Source organism: Oryx dammah, unplaced genomic scaffold (assembly GCF_014754425.2).
Source record: "Oryx dammah isolate SB20612 unplaced genomic scaffold, SCBI_Odam_1.1 HiC_scaffold_19, whole genome shotgun sequence".
NCBI lineage: Eukaryota > Metazoa > Chordata > Mammalia > Artiodactyla > Bovidae > Oryx > Oryx dammah.
In genome coordinates this window covers 35,786,176-35,799,346 of record NW_024070203.1, presented here as the reverse complement: position 1 = coordinate 35,799,346, position 13,171 = coordinate 35,786,176, and the positions used below count along the sequence as shown (strand labels likewise).

Below are 13,171 nucleotides of genomic sequence, written 5' to 3'. Positions count from 1 at the left end.
CTTGAAAGTGAAAGTGTTAGTTGCTCAGTCCAGTCCAGCTCTTTGCGACCCACTGGCCTATAGCCTACCAAGCTCTTCATTCCATGGAGTTCTCCAAGCAAGAATACTGGAGTGGATTGCCATTTCCATCTCCAGTGGATCTTCCCCACCCAGGGACTGAACCCAAGTCTCTTGCATCACAGGCAGACTCTTAACCATCTGAGCCACCAAGAACTTTCTATTTTTGATGAAGGCAAATTATATTCTAGATCAGTTAATTACATCAGGGTCATATAGTCTATTAACCCCTAAAGTCTCCAGAAACACAGTCTCAATACTTTCTGAGCAGGATTTTAGGCCCTTAGGGGAAAAAAAACAAAAACAAAAACAAACGTGAAATGAAGATTTGTCCATTCTCTCTGACCAGGAGTTAGGGTAAGAATTAGAAGAGGGGATAATAAACAAGGATAACCAATAGCTCTTAAAGAAAATGACTCTCCTTGGAGTGGCATAGAGATGTATATCTGGAAATTAATCAACAATAAACTATTCTATTGAACAGGTTCAATCCCTGCTATAACCAAACCATTATTGTGGTTTAATTTATGCGTCCTGTTGCTACTCCTAATGAAACTGTCTTAAAGTATACCCAAGTTATTTTGGAAGAATTATTTCACTAAAGATGCCTTCTTTTAAAGAAGAAAGTAAGTGGAAATAGTTGAAATAAATTTTCATTGAAATAGGAGATTTTAATTTGCTTCAACATTATAAGCAGACATTTTTCCCAACTGTGTTTATATAAAGTAGAACGATTTGACTTAAATCTATTATACTCACAAGGAGTCTCCAAGCCAATGATATGTAGGTAAATGGTTAGCCACTGACTCTTGGGATGGAGACTGATTTTTAGTTTTTGCCTTTTGTTTGTGTGTGTGTGTGTAAACATTTCTACCATGATCAATTTTCAAGCTACTGACCCAACACCAGTTGGTTCAAGAAATTCTTGAAAATTTAACAGTCAGCTCTCATAGGGCACTATGAACCAGCCCCTTTCCTATCTATCCTAAAGGAAGGGAAAAGCTCCTCTGACTCAAGACACATTCTCTTTAAGACAATTTCACTGGTCATTTTGCAGGCACCTGGACATAAACTAGTATAAGATGAGACTCGTGTCCTATAAAGGCTTAAAATCTAACTGGGAAGCAAGACTGTCAAAAAAAAAAAAAAAAAAATCAAACGAAGCAAACAATTTCCAAATTGCTTGTATTGGAAACAAAAGTTAAGAGATTCCAGCTAGATTCCACATAACCAACAATTTGTAAGTTAAAATGTGATTATGTTCCCTAGACTTCTGGCATAACATCACCTTTGTTTGATTTTTAAAGTGTTGAACATTTGGTCAAAAAAATATATATATATTGAGAGAAGAGCCAGCATCAAAGACCCAGCACAGCAATAAATAAATACATACACAAATAAACATTTTTAAAAGGTCTAATTCCAATTTTAAAAAAATTGAAATGTGAGATTGAGAACATCGATGATCCTGTGTTCCTTGACTGGCCTGGCCTCAAGTTTAGGACAAAACATACACATCTTTAGGGTCTCCTTTGCCATATTAATTAATTCACTAATTAATTTTTCTACTTTTATGTCACGAACATGTTTGTTATTTTTCATTGTTCAGTCAGTAAGTTGTGTCTGACTCTGCGACCCAGTGGACTGCACCCCACCAGGCTCCTGCACCCCACCAGTCCATGGGATTTCCCAGGCAAGAATACTGGAGTGGGTTGCCGTTTCCTACTCCAGGGGATCTTCCTGACTCAGGGGTAGAACTTAGTGGCTCAAAACAACAGAGATTTACTGTCTAACAGAGCTTGAGGGCAGAAGCCTGAAACGTCTCACTGAGTTCAAGTTGAGGAGTCAGCAGGACTGCACTCCTTCTTAGAAGCTCTGGAGAGAAGCCCTTTCCTTGTCTTTTCCTTGCCTATTCTGTCTATCAAAAGTCCTTAACTTGGGGGAAGTCAAAGTGTAACTCTTTAAAAAATATTTTATTGGCTGTGTTGCAGCACTCAGGATCTTCACTCTTCGTTGCAGCATGAGGGATCTTTAGTTGCAGCATGTGGGATCTAATTTCCTGACCCATGGATCAAAACTTGGACCCCCTGTATTGGGAGCTCCGAGTCTTAGCCACTGGACCACCAGGGAAGTCCCGGTAACTCCTTTTAAATACATATTGAGTTTTATGCTTCTCATAAACTCAATATCGCAGCACTGTTTATAATAGCCAGGACATGGAAGCAACCTAGATGTCCATCAGCAGATGAATGGATAAGAAAGCTGTGGTACATATACACAATGGAGTATTACTCAGCCATTAAAAAGGAATACATACATTTGAATCAGTTCTAATGAGGTGGATGAAACTGCAGCCTATTATACAGAGTGAAGTAAGCCAGAAAGAAAAACACCAATACAGTATACTAACAGATATATATGGAATTTAGAAAGATGATAATGATAACCCTGTATGTGAGACAGCAAAAGAGACATAGATGTATAGAACAGTCTTTTGGACTCTGTAGGAGAGGAAGAGGGTGGGATGATTTGGGGGAATGTCATGGAAACATGTATAATATTATATAAGAAACGAATCGCCACTCCAGGTTTGATACAGGATGCTTGGGGCTGGTGCACTGGGATGACCCAGAGGGATGATACAGGGAGGGAAGTGGGAGGGGGTGTTCAAGATGGGGAACACGTGTACACCTGTGGTGGATTCATGTTGATGTATGGCAAAACCAATACAATATTGTAAAGTAATTAGCCTCCAATTTAAATAAATTTAAATTTTAAAAAATAAATAAATATTGAGTTTTACGCTTCTGAAGTCTTCTTATATGTCAGCAACAGATTAATATCCTCTGATAAGCTATAGGGTAAAAATATATGTATATTATCTGTAGGGGAAATTAAAGGGTAACTTTTATTTCTTGCAAAGATGATAACAGCTACTATCTTGGGACAAGAACATACAACAGAGAGCCTCCATACTCACATTTCTTAGCCACTGGACCATCAGGAATGTCCCAAAGTGTTACTTTTCTGAATCAGACACATAAACATCCTCCTCATCCCTAAGAGTTGGTGATCCCTTGAGATCCCCCCCACCCATCCACTTAATCATGAATGGTCTCAGCTGCTTTCTCTCTGTGAGCAGCTCCTAATTCTATGTAGACTTTTTCCCTGTTGAACACAGGATCTCATAGACAATTACCCCACTCATATACCATCTATATCGTGAGCACACTGACAGCATTTTCCTCCTAAGCCTGCTCCTTCCATGTTCTCTAGTTCAGTCATCACCACCTTTCCAGGTAGTGCGATGGTAAAGAGTCCTCTTGCCGACTCAGGAGATGCAGGAGACATGGGTTTGATCTTTGGGTTGGGAAGATCACCTGGAGGAGGAAATGGCTACGCTGTATTCTTGCCTGGAAATCCCATGGACAGAGGAGCCCGATGGGCTACAGTCCATGGGGCCGCATAGAGTCAGACATGACTGAGCAGGCACGAAAGCACCACCAGGCAAGTTGGGGGAATTCAGGGGTGGGGATGGTCAGCCTCAGTTCCTCCTTTCTCATTGCCCATCCTAAATAAACCTCTAACCCAAACTCTTTTATCTCTATTACTTCTCAAATTAGCTGATTTTCCACAGCCTTCACAGTGAAATGTGCAAAGGGCAAGGTCAACCTCTTTGGCTTCCCTCCCAAGCATGATGCAGCTTCATGCCCTGTGCCTTTGTTCAACTAGCCTGCAGTGTCAGAGTGCTTCTCCCACCTTGGCCTGACTGGCCCTGACTCATCCTCCAGACTGGGCTAGGTTTCTGCCTCAGAGTTTCCAAAATACCCCATGACTATGCCATTGTAAATATCTCCTTGTCCTATGGTGACTGCATTGATTACTCCCTCTTGCAAACCATGAGAAGTGCCTCAAAAAGCGGAACTGACTCAGTTATCACTTTTCCCTTTACTCCAGCACAAGATTAGGGTATAATAGACCCTGAACACACATCCATTCTAAAAATATTAAATAGATGAATAGCTGATGTCTGGGAGGCTTATAGAACTTAGAATTCTTTTGTATTTAGATGCTGCAAGTATTTAATATTTCCAAACCCATAAAGCATTTGAACTCACTGGTAATAGTAGAGAACTTTAAAGTGCTAGTAATAATAAATGAAAGGTTAAAAAAAGGTTGAACACCAAAGAATTGATGCTTTCGAATTGTGATGCTGGAAAAGCCTCTTGGGATTCTCTTGGACTGCAAGATCAAACCAATTGTAAGGAAGTCAGTCAATCTTAAAGGAAATCAACCCTGAATATTCACTGGAAGGACTGACGCAGAAGCTGAAGCTCCAAAACTTTGGCCACCTCCCCCCATCCCATTCCTAAAGGTCATCACAGAGCATTGTAGTTCTATCTTAAAATGTTATACACATGGACTATCACATGGTGCAAAAAAGCAAAATGGCTGTCTGGGGAAGCCTTACAAATAGCTGTGAAAAGAAGAGAAGCGAAAAGCCAAGGAGAAAAGGAAAGATATAAGCATCTGAATGCAGAGTTCCAAAGAATAGCAAGGAGACATAAGAAAGCCTTCTTCAGCGATCAATGCAAAGAAATAGAGGAAAATAACAGAACGGGAGAGACTAGAGATCTCTTCAAGAAAATTAGAGATACCAAGGGAACATTTCATGCAAAGATGGGCTCGATAAAGGACAGAAATGGTATGGACCTAACAGAAGCAGAAGATATTAAGAAGAGATGGAAAGAATACACAGAAGAACTGTACAAAAAGGATCTTCATGACCCAGATAATCACGATGGTGTGATCACTCATCTAGAGCCAGACATCTTGGAATGTGAAGTCAAGTGGGCCTTAGAAAGCATCACTATGAACAAAGCTAGTGGAGGTGATGGAATTCCAGTTGAGCTATTTCAAATCCTGAAAGATGATGCTGTGAAAGTGCTGCACTCAATATGCCAGCAAATTTGGAAAACTCAGCAGTGGCCACAGGACTGGAAAAGGTCAGTTTTCATTCAATCCCAAAGAAAGGCAATGCCAAAGAATGCTCAAACTACCACACAATTGCACTCCTCTCACAGGCTAGTAAAGTAATGCTCAAAATTCTCCAAGCCAGGCTTCAGCAATATGTGAATTGTGAACTTCCTTATATTCAAGCTGGTTTTAGAAAAGGCAGAGGAATCAGAGATCAAATTGCCAACATCCTCTGGATCATGGAAAAAGCAAGAGAGTTCCAGAAAAACATCTACTTCTGCTTTATTGACTATGCCAAAGCCTTTGACTGTGTGGATCACAGTAAACTGTGGAAAATTCTGAGGGAGATGGGAATACCAGACCACTTGACCTGCCTCTTGAGAAATCTGTATGCAGACCAGGAAGCAACAGTTAGAACTGGACATGGAACAACAGACTGGTTCCAAATAGGAAAAGGAGTACGTCAAGGCTGTATAATGTCATGCTGCTTATTTAACTTATATGCAGAGTATATCATGAGAAACGCTGGAATGGAAGAAGCACAAGCTGGAATCAAGATTGCTGGGAGAAATATCAATAACCTCAGATATGCAGATGACACCACCCTTATGGCAGAAAGTGAAGAGAAACTCAAAAGCCTCTTGATGAAAGTGAAAGAGGAGAGTGAAAAAGTTGGCTTAAAGCTCAACATTCAGAAAACGAAGATTATGGCATCTGGTCCCATCACTCCATGGGAAATAGATGGGGAAACAGTGGAAACAGTGTCAGACTTTATTTTGGGGGGCTCCAAAATCACTGCAGATGGTGACTGCAGCCATGAAATTAAAAGACGTTTACTCCTTGGAAGGAAAGTTATGACCAACCTAGATAGCATATTCAAAAGCAGAGACATTACTTTGCTGACTAAGATCTGTCTAGTCAAGGCTATGGTTTTTCCTATGGTCATGTATGGATGTGAGAGTTGGACTGTGAAGAAAGCTGAGTGCCGAAGAATTGATGCTTTTGAACTGTGGTGTTGGAGAAGACTCTTGAGAGTCCCTTGGACTGCAAGGAGATCCAACCAGTCCATTCTGCAGGAGATCAGCCCTGGGATTTCTTTAGAAGGAATGATGCTAAAGCTGAAGCTCCAGTACTTTGGCCACCTGATGCAAAGAGCTGACTCATTGGAAAGGACTCTGATGCTGGGAGGGATTGGGGGCAGGAGAAGAAGGGGATGACAGAGGATGAGATGGCTGGATGGCATCACTGACTCAATGAACATGAGTTTGAGTGAACTCAGGGAGTTGGTGATGGACAGGGAGCCTTGGTGTGCTGTGATTCATGGGGTCGCAAAGAGCTGGACACGACTGAGCGACTGAACTGAACTGATCACATGGTGAGCAATTAGCTTTCCATTATCATTCATCAGACTCAGATTATTGTTAAATAGACAAAATAAGGTGTACTAGCTAAGCTAAGTGACACAACAGTTACTAAATAAATGCTCAAATAGATGACCAAATAAGTTACTTAAATATATAATTAGTAATGTTTCTCAATGACATATCTTGTTCCTTAATATTTAGATAATTACAAGAACTACGAGGCCAGATTACACTGAACATAAATCAAATTGCAAGTGTCTTTATGAGTTTGTTAACATTTTCTTAGAATGGCCAGATTTCTGCTGGAAAACAGCTGCTTGAGAAATAGTACTATTCTCAGATGAGGATTATGGCCGTGACTCAGGATGCAGACTGTCCTGGGAAACAGAAAGAGTCAGCCTTTCACGCGAAGGTGCCAACTGAGCGAATTAGTAAGAACTTACTGCTAACCTGACATTGAACACGTGTGTAGTCACTGTTTCAACCAACTGGGGACTGACTAAGAAGCAGATGTGCTTTGAGTAGAGCTGAAAAATAGACTGCAATTTAGATTGCTCATTTTTATTTCATTTTGTCTGCTGTGTTGTGTTCAGTTCTCAAAGGCATATTTTATGAAGGTTATAGGCAAATAAAGATGTGCCCAAAGGCAGATGGCAGAAGTCTGAATCATGTCACAAAGAATGTGAGATCTCCCTGGGTTTGTCTAGCCTAAGGATGAGAAAAGCAGAGAAAACAAATCATCCATGTCCAAATATTTGAAGACTGTTTCATTCAGTTTTGAGTAACTCTAAGAAACAAATCATGGTATAGGGAATGTGAGAAGTGTTAACAAATGTTGCCAGCAATTGAGCCATCCAAGGAAAATGGTAGTTTCCTGTCATTGAAAATGATGAAATTTTTGTCCTATTGCCAACTTTCAACAAATTACTTATTAATACCTAATCTGTAAAGTGAGGATCATGGCATTTATCCTTGCTCCAGTGGATCTTCCTGATCCAGGAATCAAACCAGGGTCTCCTGCATTGCAGGCAGATTCTTTACCAGCTGAGCTACCAGGGAAGCCCCTATTTATTAATTCACACATAGTAATGATTGAATACTTCAGCCACTTGATGCGAAGAACTGACTCATTGGAAAAGACCCTGATGCTCGGAAATATTGAAGACAGGAGGAGAAGGGGACAACAGAGGATGAGATGGTTGGATGGCATCACCAACTCTATGGACATGAGCTTGAGTAAGCTCTGGGAGTTGGACAGGGAAGCCTGGTGTGCTGCAGTCCATGGGGTTACAAAGATTTGGACATGACTGAGCGACTGAACTGAACTAATTGAATGATTGATTGGATAAAGTAAAAATTAGAGGAAGACACTGCATAAATTCAGGTGGCATAACACTTTTCTCCACTCATTGTTTTGCTAAAATGTCCACACAGGTTAATCACCAATAGAACTTTGGCCCCTTATGATGTAACAACTATTTTGAAACACCACAGGAGATCAGCCCTGGGATTCCTTTGGAAGGGGTGATGCTGAAGCTGAAACTCCAATACTTTGGCCACCTCATGCGAAGAGTTGACTCATTGGAAAAGACCCTGATGCTGGAGAGGGGTTGAGGGCAGGAGGAGAAGGGGATGACAGAGGATGAGATGGCTGGATGGCCTCACCGACTCGATGGACATGAGTTCTGGTATACTCCAGGAGTTGGTGATGGACAGGGAGGCCTGGCATGCTGTGATTCATGGGGTCACAAAGAGTTGGACGTTACTGAGACACTGAACTGAACTGAACTGAACTGAATGCATTCACAGAGTTGGGCAACTATCATGAGCCCAAAAGAAGACTGCATAGCCAATGACCATTATCCCTCTGCCCCTACCCTGCCTAGCCCTAGGCAACCACTAGTCCACTTCCTGTCCCAATTTATTAGTTTATTCTGAACATTTTATAAAAATGGATTGTAAAGTACATGGCCACTGGTGAGAGGTTGAGGATGGAGTGAGAAGAAGACAGAGGAAGACTTGACTTTTCTATCTTTAATATTTCTCTGTTATTTAGATCTTTTCAATGAGACGCATTCACTTCCAGGAGTAGAAATGAATAAGATAGAATAGTAGTCAATAGTCTTCCTCAGATAAGACACAGTCAATATTCTTGAGTCTTCTCAGGGAAAATGGGTAAAGCACAGTTTCCAAGCATTGATGAATAATAAAGAGGTTGGAAGTTGTAGAATTTTCAAGTGGTAAAGCTTAACATTTCATGTATTAAGAAATGTTTGGCAAAAGTCAAACTACTAGCTGGTTTTCATTGTGTCCTACAATATACTGTTTTGATTTGGAATGCATATATTATAACTAATACTTCAAATGTAAGCAGCTGTAATCAGTATATATGTCAACCCTCTGCAAGTAAATCCATCCAGTTAATTGGAAGTGTTCTTCGTGAAATGAGAATCAGAACCACCACTCCCAAAGACATGTTCCTAAAGGATATGATGATATGTTGTTTTATTGGCTCTCAGTAGTCAGTATCTTCAAGTTTGTCGAGTAGAAACTCAAAGAAAATATATGCTTTGTTTAGTCCAGCACATTCTTGACTGAAACAAACTAAGTGTTCTCTCAGTGATCGTAATTTTAAGGACAAAGATTAATTTGACATACAAGGAAGAAGATATACTACAGCTTGAAAAGGAGAAAATAGAACTCATTTTAGCTAAGAAAGTTCAGGCTGAACACTGGTCTCATAACTCATTTAAGGCAAGTCTTTTTCCTCAAGTGTTTTCTTATAAATTAGAAAAGAACACAATGTTTTCCACTGAGTGCTTCTAAAAGAAAAATCGTGTTCCTTAAACCAGTGCTGAGAGACTTAAAAAATAGAGGATGGAAATTAGGAACAAGGAACATGGTGATTAAAATCCCTTCAAATCCAAGCCCAGACTGGAGTGAGAGAATGTTATCATCAAGCTCTTTGAAGTTTTAAGTTACAGTGTTTCTGTGCATTTCTCCCATGAGTTGAAGAAACTAAGGATTTGGTAAGTAAAATACCTTGGCACAGCCATCTGACTGTCTGGTGATCAGCACTCATCATGAATGCTCAATCATGTCCAACTATTTGTGACCACATGAACTGTAGCCCACCAGGCTCCTTTGTTCATGGGATTTCACAGGCAAGAATACTGGAGTGGGTTGCCATTTCCTTCTCCAGGGGATCTACCCAGCCCAGGGATGGAACCTGCATCTCTTGCATCTCCTGCATTGTAGGTGGGTTCTTTACCACTAGCATCACCGGGGAAGCCCCATTGGGTTGAGTGCTGGTCCCCAAAAGGTATGTCCAACCAGACATGCAGCCTCAAGCCAAGGAACACCTGCATCCCCAGAAGCTGGAAGAGAAAAGGAAGGAGGCCCCTTGGAGCCCTCCTAAGGACCATGGCCCTACTCCATCTTGTTCCAGACCTATGGCCTCCATAATTGTGAGAGAATTAATTTTTGTTGCTTTAAGCCAAGTTTATAGCAAATTGTTATGTCAGTCCCAGAAGACTACTATACATGAGAATGTGTACTATACGAAATACAACTCTATGTAAAATATGGAAGTTATGAAATCGTGCCTAACGTTAAATACCATTTCTGTGGAAAATACAATATCCACATACACAAATCATTCAGAGGGGAAAAAGTAAATCATGCATTTTAAAAGTTAATGGAGGGAAGTGGACTGTAGAGCCAGGCCTTGCACTGTCAGTCAACATGGTGTGGAGTCCACATGGTGGCAGGACCTAATCAGGCCTCACGCATGGCTCAGGGCCTCTTGGGCTCTTCAGTCCAGAGGGCACCATGGACAACAAGGAGTTAATCAAATACTTTAAGTCTCAGATCAAAGAAGATCCTGACACAGCCTCAGCAGTAGCTACCATCCAGACTTTGCTGGAGTACTTGAGAAGAGATACAGGGGAGCCAATCCAGGGCCTGAGGGTGAATCTCACCAGGGCCACAGAAACCCAGTGGCATGGACTCTTCAGTGGCCATGTTGTTGGGCGGTGAGCTCTTCCTGTGCTTCATCAGCCGTACCTCCCTGGAATACTCTGATTACTCCAAATGTAAAAAGATCGTGATGAGCGGGGAGAGATTTTGCTCAGGAGAATATCACTGTTGAGAAGTAAAATTGCAGATCTGTGCCATACTTTGATCAAAGATGGGGCAAGAATATTAATGCACACTTAGCCCAGAGTGGTGCTGAGAGTCTTGGAAGCTGCCCTGGCACTAAGAAGCATTTCAGTGTGTGCATTACAGAGTCACAGCCTAACATATCAGGTAAGAAGATGGCCAAAGCCCTCTGCCCCCTCAGTGTCCCCTTCATTGTGGTCCCTGATGCTGCAGTTGGCTACATCATGGAGAAAGTGGATCTTGTCATAGTTGGTGCTGAAGGAGTTGTTGAAAACGGAGGAATCATTAACAAGGTAGGAGCATCAGTTTTCCACAGGTCCTTGCACACAGTATGGAGCTCCACTGATGACCTCAGACACCCAACCACGTTGTGTACCATGGTTCATTCCTCTAATCCTGTTTAGCTTCAGGACTCCACCATCACAACCAGTGGTTTTCCAGTTCCCCTGAGCCACTGCAGTGGGGTCAAATTCTGGTCAGATTTCTTTCTGCTTTGGAAATTGATCTGTGTAGACTCAGTTCAGTTCAGTTGTTCAGTCGTCTCCGACTCTTTGTGACCCCATGGACTGCCGCACACCAGGCCTCCCTGTCCATCACCACCTCCAGGAGTTTATTCAAACTCATGTCGATTGAGTCGGTGATGCCATCCAACCATCTCATCCTCTATTGTCCCCTTCTCCTCTGGCCCTCAATCTTTCCCAGCATCAGGATCTTTTCAAATGAGTCAGCTCTTCGCATCAGATGGCCAAAGTATTGGAGTTTCAGCTTCAACATCAGTCCTTCCAATGAACACCCAGGACTGATATCCTTTAGAATGGACTGGTTGGATCTCCTTGCAGTCCAAGGGACTCTCAAGACTCTTCTTCAACACCACAGTTCAAAAGCATCAATTTTTCAGCACTCAGCTTTCTTTATAGTCCAATTCTCACATCCATACATGACTATTGGAAAAACCACAGCCTTGACAAGACAGACCTTTGTTGACAATGTCTCTGCTTTTTAATATGTGGTCTAGGTTGGTCATAACTTTCCTTCCAAGGAGTAAGTGTCTTTTTATTTCATGGAGAAGGCAATGGCACCCCACTCCAGTACTCTTGCCTGTAGAATCTCAGGGACGGAGGAGCCTGGTGGGCTACAGTCCATGGGGTCGCTAGGAGTTGGACACGACTGAGCAACTTCCCTTTCACTTTTCACTTTCATGCATTGGAGAAGGAAATGGCAACCCACTCCAGTGTTCTTGCCTGGAGAATCCCAGGGCTGGGGGAGCCTGGTGGGCTGCCGTCTACGGGGTCACACAGAGTTGGACACGACTAACATGACTTAGCAGCAGCAATTGCAGTATTTCATGGCTGCAGTCACCATCTGCAGTGATTTTGGAGCCCCCAGAAATAAAGTCAGCCATTATTTCCACTGTTTCCCCATCTATTTGCCATGAAGTGATGAGACTGGATGCCATGATGCTAGTTTTCTGAATGTTGAGCTTTAAGCCAACTTTTTCACTCCCCTCTTCACTTTCTTCAAGAGGCTCTTTAGTTCTTCTTCACTTTCTGCCATAAAGGTGGTGTCATTTGCATATCTGAGGTTATTGATATTTCTCCCAGCAATCTTGATTCCAGGATTGCTTGTGTTTCCTCCAGCCCAGCGTTTCTCATGATGTACTCTGCATAGAAGTTAAATAAGCAGCATGACAATTTACAGCCTTGACGAACTCCTTTTCCTTTTTGGAACCAGTCTGTTGTTTCATGTCCAGTTCTAACTGTTGCTTCCTGACTTGCATACGGGTTTCTCAAGAGGCAGGTCAAGTGGTCTGGTATTCCCATCTCTTTCAGAATTTTCCACAGTTTATTGTGATCCACACAGTCAAAGGCTTTGGCATAGTCAATAAAGCAGAAATAGATGTTTTTCTGGAACTCTCTTGCTTTTTTGATGATCCAGCAAATGTTGGCAATTTGATCTCTGGTTCCTCTGCCTTTTCTAAATCCAGCTTGAACATCTGGAAGTTCACGGTTCATGTATTGCTGAAGCCTGGCTTGTAGAATTTTGAGCATTACTTTACTAGCATGTGAGATGAGTGCAATTGTGTGGTAGTTTGAGCATTCTTTGGCATTGCCTTTCTTTGGGATTGGAATGAAAACTGACCTTTTCCAGTCCTGTAGCCACTGCTGAGTTTTCCAAATTTGTGGCATATTGAGTGCAGCACTTTCACAGCATCATCTTTTAGGATTTGAAATAGCTCAACTGGAATTCCATCACCTTGACTAGCTTTGTTCATAGTGATGTTTCCTAAGGCCCACTTGGCTTCACATTCCAGGATGTCTGGCTCTAGGTGAGTGATCACACCATTGTGATTATCCTGGTCATGAAGATCTTTTTTGTACAGTTCTTCTGTGTATTCTTGCCACCTCTTCTTAATATCTTCTGCTTCTGTTAGGTCCATACCATTTCTGTCCTTTATTGAGCCCATCTTTGCATGAATGTTCCCTTGGTATCTCTAATTTTCTTGAAGTGATCTCTAGTCTTTCCCATTCTGTTATTTTCCTTTATTTCTTTGTGCTGATCACTAAGGAAGTCTTTCATGTCTCTCCTTGCTATTCTTTGGAACCCTGCATTCA

At 41.7% G+C, this 13,171-nt stretch overlaps 1 pseudogene; it reads left to right on the top strand.

The window, feature by feature from the left end:
- The first annotated feature begins 10,221 nt into the window (after positions 1-10,221).
- Positions 10,222-10,963, top strand: LOC120878803 (annotated as a pseudogene).
- Positions 10,964-13,171: the final 2,208 nt, after the last annotated feature.